This window comes from Piliocolobus tephrosceles, chromosome 1 (genome assembly GCF_002776525.5).
Source record: "Piliocolobus tephrosceles isolate RC106 chromosome 1, ASM277652v3, whole genome shotgun sequence".
Classification (NCBI taxonomy): domain Eukaryota; kingdom Metazoa; phylum Chordata; class Mammalia; order Primates; family Cercopithecidae; genus Piliocolobus; species Piliocolobus tephrosceles.
Genome location: NC_045434.1, coordinates 19,357,602 through 19,366,734, shown reverse-complemented (window position 1 = coordinate 19,366,734; position 9,133 = coordinate 19,357,602). Strand labels below are relative to the sequence as shown.

Below are 9,133 nucleotides of genomic sequence, written 5' to 3'. Positions count from 1 at the left end.
GGAAAGAAATTCTGACACATGCCACAACATAGATGAACTTTGAGGACATTATGCTAATTGAAATGAGTCAGTCACAAAGGACAAAGACTGTATGATTCCATTTGTATGAGGTACCTGGAGGAGTCAAATGCATAGAGATAGAAAGTTGAAAGGGGGTTAAGAGGAGGCAGAATGGGGAATTAGTGTTCAATGGGTACAGAAAGATGTCCCAGGCTTACTTCACCAGATTGTAAATTTTTTTTTTTCCAGGAGAATGACTCAGTTTATTATTCTCAATTTGACCCTATCTATCCCACTTTAGGCTCAAACACTGCACAGAGTTGCCACGCCTAACCTCGTAACAATCACATCCCTGGAAGGTGAAGAGGGTAAACCACAAAGTCAGAAACATTGGGAAAAGCCACAGTCGCACGCGCACCTCTCAAGGAAACAAACTACAAGAAAGGGCTCAGTCATTGTACACAGCAAGTGTGCAGTGGGCAAAGTTCTCTTCTTTTGACAGTGGCCAAATGCTTAAGTCCCTGGTTTCTTGGGATCAATCATGGCCCAAGGTTAGTAAGAAGGCCAACAATGTTGTGAGCAAGATTCAATTTCTACAGGGTCATGGGGCATCCTCCACCATATGAAGGGGCTCCAGCAGGTTGGACATGATCAATACCCATCCAGATTAGGATCCTGACACCCTTGCCAGAGCTCGGGCTCGGGCAGCTTTGGCCTCCTCTTCTAGCTCATCTAGGAAACGCTCCTGGGAAATCGAGTAGAAGGTGTAACCATAAAGAGCTAACACCAGAGCCCAGATGCCTAGGCCGGTCACGATGTTCTGGGTCCTCCGCCGCGGTAGGACCTTCTGCCACTGGGCAAGCTGCGCTCACCGCATGGAATGCAGTTGCTCGGGTGTCAGCTTCTCCCGAGGCGGGTCGATAAGCTGAGCCAACGGGGCCTCTCCACGCTTAGCATCCAGAGGGTCACCAGCCCCGGAAGCCGCCATGTTGCCCTTCCTCCCTTCCCGGTCTAAAATTTTTAACTTAATCCTACTTGAGTCACCCTCTTCCCACTTGGACATCCCTGTTCGCAGGACTGTTCACAGCTGTGGGTCATCAGACCAGGCAGGACCCCATGGTCTTCATGTGTCATGGTGAAGCCCTCCTTCATCCTGCCCACAGGGCCCCTCATTGAGTTTTTTCTCTTTCTATTGCTGTTTGCCTTCCTCTTTCATCTTCCTCATGGAGAACATCTTTCCCGTGTGTGAGAGAAGGCCCCCTCTCTCTCCCTGTTTCTAGCCAAGATGTTTTGTTTACACCTACACATCCTCTCCCTTTCTGGGGCTTAGGCTTTTGGAAAGTAGGGTTGGGAAGACTGTAAGCCCATGTCTTCTTCTTTCCCCACCAGGGCTACCCTAATGGCAAAGGACAGTTACCCTCTGATCCAAGACCACGGGGAGGTGGGATTCAGAGAAGGGAACTGGGAGGTCAGTCATGTACTGGGAGACCACCAGTAGATCCCACAGAGTTCCAAGCCCAGTGAGGTAGCAGAGGAAGGTTGATACAGAGAGGAAGGAAAAGAGTGAAATTGCATTCAGGTCAAATTTCACCTTTCTCACAATGTGGTCTGCGGAAGGCTAGCATCTGTGATAACAGAAAAACTTTTCCAAATGCTGATGGCTTCTGGCTGGACATCAAACTTGACAAGGGCATGGATAGATGGTATTTTTATCATTTATCGTCTCACTGCTCACTACTAGCAAATCACGTGGCACATAGTAGATTCATTGAGTAAATGAATGAATAAATAAATGGATCGATAAGAAAAGATCTCACCAAGATTACTTTCCTTTTCTCTTTCCTCCCCAAATTAAACAAAACCTGAAAGTAAATTTGATGTGGACCCAGAAGTAGAAGAGACAGTATATTCAGTATTTTTAACATGCTGAAGGTGCTGAGGTTTCCCTGTGTAACCAAAACACAGGTTCAGTCACTTGCCCCTTGCAGAGTCCAGTGAACAAGAATGAGGTCTGGTATAAAGAAGGTGATTTTGTATTCCAAAGCTAGCTTAGGGGAAGAAGTACAGGCTTCCCTGCCTTAAGGGCATCGCTTCACATTTGGAGCAGAAAGTGGGCACTTTTGGCCAGGTATAGTGGCTTACACCTGTAATCCCAGCACTTCGGGAGGCCAAGGTGGGTGGATCACCTGAGGCCAGGAGTTCGAGACCAGCCTGGCCAACATGGTGAAACTCCATCTCTAATAAAAATACAAAAAATTAGCTGGGCATGGTGGTGTGTGCCTGTAATCCCAGCTACTCAGGAGGCTGAGGCAGGAGAATCACTTGAACCCAAGAGGTGGAGGCTGCAATGAGCTGAGATCTGTTCTCCAGCTTGGGCAAAAGAGTAAGATTCCATCTCAAAAAAATAAATAAATACAATAAAAAGAAAGTGGGCACTTTTAAAAGGGGACCTGGCATGAATGACATGCAGGGCAGGAAGTGAACAGGTAGGGGTCCACATACTACCTTCAGTGCCTTATCTACCAGGTAGTCAAGTTGGTGCCTTGGTGGGTAGAACTAGGTTACAAAGATGGCCGAAACTCTCCAGGTGGGAGACAGTTTCATAGCAGGCATACTTTGAATTGTAAATTGACTGTTGTCTTCAAGGCAGTTTCCTAGTGGGAGACAGTCCCACTCTAGAGCTTCTAAGCACATAGATGAATTGCTCTGTAGGAAGTGTCTGGTGAAGGGGAGGTGGTAGAAGGTTATAATTGCATTTCTGAAGGGCTAAGTAGGAAGTGGGGAGCATGGAGAAATAGAGAAAAGAGAAAAGAAGAGAAATAATAATAATAACAACTCATTCTCTATCTCTTAGAAAAAGGGGGTTACTCAGTTATACCTACACATCTATTTCGAGATTTCTTCTTCAGCAAAGCATTCCTTGATCGCATGCCAGGTTCTGCCTTAACTGAATGTTTCTCTGGCTGGTGGGACCCGAGGACCCTGCCTCTTCCAGACACTCTACCTATGTGAAGATGCCTCCTGGGGACTCTTTCCTGGGCATCACCAGCTTTGTCTTCACAGCGAGGCATCCTTTGGCTGGTGCTAGGGGAGTATGGGCAGGTAGAGTGGGTGGCTTTTACCGCAGAAGGGCAGGCAGACACTGAAAACGAGGAAAGACTTTCCTAGCATTGTCTCTATAGCAGCAGAGGCTGTTTTTCTAGATATCACAGGGATATTCTCATGTAATCTGATGAAATGAGTGACGGAAGCAAAAGTCTCAGTCAATCAAGGTTTATTAAGCCAGCTTGAGGGAGCATCCAGGAAAAACACAGACACATCTGTGGCTGTTTTTTTCTAAAAAGGTTTTCAGAAGGTTTAGTATTTATACATTTCCTTAAAGGGAGGAAGGCAGGTAGGAAAATGGACAGGTAGGCGGTAAGGTAAATGGTCACATTATTGTGAGACTTTAGTTAGTACCCACTAAATCTACATTTTACAAAGATAAGGTAAATGTTTGAAGAGAAAAAAAGGGAGTAAATGAAGAACTGATTATGCAGACTTCTCTGGGTAGGTGGAGGAATGACTGGTCTCATCTTGTCTATGTTTTGCACCTGGGAAGGTAAGTTTGTAACTGACATTGTCAATATAGAATAAACTGACTAGTTTTTGGCTCTAGCCATAGACTGTAGATCTAAAGTTATAATTGACATGTGCTTGTTTATGAGAGGCTGGCAAAGAATTTACTTTTGAATGATCCGTGGGGTGGTCCTTTGTAGATGCCTGAGGACTTTTATCTTCCAGTGGGGAACCGCATAATGCTAGTAACAGCTACTCATTTGGAAGAGAGCGTTATGTGACTCAGTCTCCAGGCTTAACCTTCCCTTTTGCATAAGGACTTTGGGGGTCCTGAGAGTTTTTTATTTTCCTTTACACCAAATTATACCAACAAACACAAGGGCCGATGAAAGAGGATTCAGCTGCATAGTGGGGCCCAGAGCCAACTATTAAGAGATGAAAGGACATTAGGTTAAATAAAAATTCAAATCAAAAAGTGAGGTCTCAATGCTTTGGTTTTGGTTTTTTTGTTTGTTTGTTTGTTTTATTTTGTTTTGTTTGGGGAACAAAAGAACCTTGTGAAAGGGTTCTAAGCAATGAGTTAGGAGACCTCAAGTCTAAGATGAGCCAGGGGTGTCAAGTAAGCTGGTAACAGCACCTTGCCTTATAGGCCAGCAGGCCTTGGTCTTATGTTATAGGTCACATAGCCTTAGTGTCATGGGTCACAGAATGCCCTTAGAGTAAACTGATGAAAATGATGAAAATGACAGGCCAGGCAACTGAGGAAGCTGCACACTGGCAACCGCTGAGTTGTTGCAAACTATTTTTTCATTGCATTGGAAATGTGTTTGATCATCTAGGCAGAATGTAAAATCAACCTAGAGAACATAACAGGATATTACATAGGACTTTTCCGGTTGTGTTAGGATGTTTGCTGAAAAGAACTCTTAACAAGCACCTGCACCTTCTACAGGAACATACTTGAAATAATTGCTAAAAGGTGGCCAAATACTAGTTCTTTGAATTTTAGCCAATCACACACCTCTAGGCTACATAATGGAAAAATGAACTTACGAAAGGGATGTGAAGATGCCTTTAAAGAGAGCTGGAGTGTTGGTTGGGTATATTACTCCTGCTTCTGGGAGGAAGTCACCTCCTGTCCACCCCCACCTAGCCTGATAACCAGTCCCAGAAGAGGGGAGTCAAGGCTACCCTCTCACCCGAGGATGTAATTCAGGAGCCAAACCAGGAGAGAAAATGGAAGTGAGAATCAAGGGCATCCATGTGAAACAGAGAACGGAAAAACCACTCGGTGGATCCCCAAGAGTGCTGGTCCAGCCTCCGTCCTCCCCTGCTGGAATCCCACCTGCCTTTCGAGGCCCAGCTCCATCTGCCATTCTGGAAGCCTCCTGCAGCTGCCAACTTCAACAGTGATCGCTTGACCCCCTTACAGCACACCTGGCCATTGTGGGCCCTCGGATGCTGCCCAGGTATCATGGCAGCAGCACTCCCTGGGTTATAAGTGGCCTCTGTCACGTGCGTCTTTCACCCCATCCCCAGCCCCAGAGAAAACAAACATCTCACCTCTCCCCACTCAGCGCCTTGCCAGAGGTGCTCAGAAAACAATTCACGAGTGATTACACAGCTAGTTAGGTACAATTCTGCAGGCCATTTGTCTAAACTCAGTCCCAGGCCATCGAAGTTACTCCAAGCTGGATACTGGATACGCCTAACTCTCCTTATGTTTCTAGCTGGGTTCTGAAAGATACAAGATACCCATCTTTCTCAAACATATTGTCTCCAGGCTGGGTCACCCAATGGAAAGGCCAAGAACATGCTTAGGGCAATAGCAAGATAGGGAGCCCAACACTTTTTTTTATGTGATGATTTACATAGGCATCATGAGAAAAACTGGCCTTCTTAAACAGATGGCTTAGTGTCAGATCTGCTTTTAGTTGCACATGGGTGACTGAGCTGGGATGTGCCAGGTCTTTTCATGCTTGGGGCTCCTACTTTGCTGGCACCGACACACACCTTCTAAGACTGTGACTTTTAAAGGTTCCTGCAGCACTTCCTGTGTAGGTCTGCTCCATAGCTCCAGGCACTATGCCTTCTCAACCCACAGGTCAGGGAATAGAGGCCCAGCGAGGGTCAGGGATCTGAGTCCAGGGGTGGGGAGCCCCCTGGGTGGGGGATTTATTCAAGGCCTGGGGCAGATGCTATGGATGAGGCTTCCCCACTTCCTGCTGTGCAAGGAGAGCCCGTTGTTGGCATTGCCAGCACACCACCAGCACTTGATCCTCTGGCTCAGAGCGCATTTACCTAAGCAACTTGCTGCAGTGCTCTGAGGTTCCATATTCTCCATTACAAAACACAGCTAATAGTATCATATCTCTCTGGTCTAATGCCAGAACTTTAATTAGGCTTAAATGAAGCATAGGAGTAAACAACTCACCCAGGACCTAGCATGCTCCTTCAGGTCTTTGTTAAGGTTGGGGCCCTGGGGCACAGGAGGGCCCATCCTGGAGCAGGAACAGGAAAAAGTGACTGACTCTCCTTGACACCCTGAGTGGCAGATCCAGAGCACTGTCACCAGGAATAAGGGGAAGCGCACCAGCAGGAGCCTCCCAGCCCTCCGCTGCAATGTCTTCCGGACTGCTAATGGGTTTCATGTGTGCAGAGGCCAATGCCTCAGTCCTGGGGATGGGGTCTGGGACAGCTTCTGTGGCTGTCTCTTCAGCCGTGAGCAGCTGCATCCTTTTACAAATAATGAATGCCATTTTCCTTAGCTGCCATGATGCGAGAAACTGAAAAACAACCCAAGGTGAGAGGACAGTCTGTGCTGCTGGGCAGAGGCCTGAACGTGAAAACGAAGCAGAAACTCAGACCACAGGTTGGCATTCTGTGAGATTCAGAGGACCTGGGTCGAGGAAGGAGTGTCTCCGTGGTCACAGCACAAGCAGGTCGCCTGGGAAAATTTACACTCCCTTCCCCACCCAGGGACCTCATTATCCCACCCACCGAGACATCCCCAAAATATGATTTGAAATGAGCAAAGGATGCTTTCTCACTTTTACGCACATTGTTATAAATGAAGCATCTTTTTTTAAAACGTACTGTTTTATTGCTGTGTTACAGGGATTTGCAAACTTTTCCTGTAAAGGGCCAGATTGTAAGTATTTTAGACCTTTGCAGATCACACATACAGCCTGTTTCAACTACTCAACTCTGCCACTACAATGCAAAAGAAGTCATAGGCAATAGAAACGGCATAGAAGCATTCCAACAATACTTCGTTTACAAAAACAAGTAGGGGGCTAGATTTGTCCCACTGGCCTCTTTGTCACCCTCATGCTCTATGATATATTGTCTAAATAAAACCAGTGTGTTTGTGCTGCAAATACAATTATAGGACAATTTCTCTTCCAACCAAACTCCTGCCTTCAAGCCCCTTCTATGTAACAACCCTGGAAGCACCCCTGGTTCTGCAGAACATTCACGATACCAGCTGAGGCTTCCATGCAGTAACTCAGGAGACCTTCCGGGCCAGGGACAGGAGGAGCCAGGAATTCTGAGTTAGTCCTGAAGACCCCCAGAGAGCAGAGAGATCAGTGCTCTTGGCTATTCACATAGGAAGTTGGTTTTCTGTTCTTTTCCAGAGAACTGCACAGATAATACACAGATCGATGCCAAGTAAAACAAGAAGGAAAAGCTGGCTCTGTCGGGGAAAGAGCTGACAACAAGCATGTCCTGACTGGGAAACACTTTCTGCTGCTTCCTCCCCGCTGCCCGGCAGCGAGGGCAGAGGTGGGACTGGGGCCATCGGGGACCTCACGTGCCTGGCGGGGCTGCTGTGCTCAGCAGAGGATGCCTCTACAATCTCATTTCCTTGAGATTTTCAAGAAAAGGTGAGATTTTCATTGCGTAGAATGAGGGATAGAGACAAGATTTCTTGAAGAACAGGAAGGGCAAGACTTCTAACAGTTTTTCCCAGCGCTACTATGATAATCGTCATGGCCTGATGAAGGTTAGTATTCTAATTTATTAATAGTTTCCTAAGTGCCAGGCACTGGACTAAATGTATAATCTCCATTTTATAGAGACAGAAGCAAAGGTGTGTGTGTGTCTGTGTGTATGTGTGTGTGTTTCTGTGTATGTGTATGCGTTTGTGTGTATGTGTATATGTGTGTGCATGTGTGTATGTGTGTGTGTTTGTGTGTGTATGTGTATGTGTGTTTATGTGTATGTTTGTATATGTGTGTGCATGTGTCTGCATATGTGTATCTGTATGTATATGTGTACGTGTGTGTATGTGTGTCTGTTTCTGTATGTGTGTTTGTGTATGTGTATATGTGTCTGTGTGTTTCTATGTATGTGTATATGTGTGTTTGTGTGTGTCTGTGTGTTTCTGTGTATGTGTATATGTGTGTATTTGTGTGTATGTGTATATGTGCGTGCATGCGTGTGTGTGTGCATAGAGAGGGAGACAAACTTTGTGTGTGTGTTTCTGTGTATGTGTGTGTGTTTGTGTTTGTGTGTGTGTGTTTGTGTTTGTGTGTGTGTGTTTCTGTGTGTGTGTGTGTGTGTGCATAAAGAGAGAGATGGAGAGAAACTTTATTGTAAGGAATGGGTTTACATGACTGTAGAGGCTAGGGTAATCTAAAATCTGTAGGGCAGGCAGACAAGCAGGAAACCCAGGGAAGAGTTTCAGTTCAAATCCGAAGGCCATTTGCTGGAGGAATTCCATATTCCTTGGGAAATTTCAGTCTTTTTCTCTTAAGATGTTCAACTGTTTGGATGAGGCCCACCCATGTTACAGAGGATAATCTGCTGTCCTTAAAATCTACAGATTTAAATGTTAATCTCATCTAAAACACCTTCACAGAAAAACTTAAAATATGTGACCTGTCCAGGCATGGCAGCTCACGTCTGCAATCCCAGCACATTGGGAGGCTGAGGCGGGAGAATCGCTTGAGCCCAGGAGGTGGAGACCAGCCTGGGCAACATAGTGAAACCTCATCTTTACCAAAAGTACAAAAATTAGCTGGGTGTGGTGATACACGTGCCTGTGGTCCCACCTACTTGGGAGGCTGAGGTGGGAGAATCCCTGGAGCCCGGGAGGTCCAGACTGCAGTGAGCCATGATCGCACCACTGCACTCCAGCCTGGGCAACACAGCAAAGCCCTGTCTCAAAAAAAAAAAAAAAAAAAAAAATTAAAAATTAAAAAATTAATGCTGTATTAAAATAATAATAATAATAGTTGACAAACTATCTGGGTACCATGGCCCAGACAAGTTGACTTATAAAATTAACCATCACAGTTCCCATAAGCAGCATCTGCATCACCAATGGAGCCTGTTCAAAACACATAAGCTGAGTGCAGTGGCAGGCACCTGTAATCTCAGCTACACAGGAAGCTGAGGCAGGAGGATCACTTGAGGCCAGGAATCCAAGATCAGCCTAGGCAACATAGCAGAACCGTGTCTGGAAAAAAATTTAAGTATATGGAAGGATGTTTGTAGGTTATATGAAAAAGAAAGAAAGAAAAAGAAGGAAGGAAGGAAGGAAGGAAGGAAGGAAGGAAGGAAGGAAGGA

The 9,133-nt window shown here is 45.8% G+C and overlaps 1 pseudogene across 1 annotated transcript; it reads right to left on the bottom strand.

Moving 5' to 3' along the window:
• Window positions 1-234: 234 nt before the first annotated feature.
• Window positions 235-988, bottom strand: LOC111526213 (annotated as a pseudogene). The gene has a single exon (XR_002726293.2). The product of XR_002726293.2 is annotated as a cytochrome c oxidase assembly factor 3 homolog, mitochondrial pseudogene (transcript).
• Window positions 989-9,133: the final 8,145 nt, after the last annotated feature.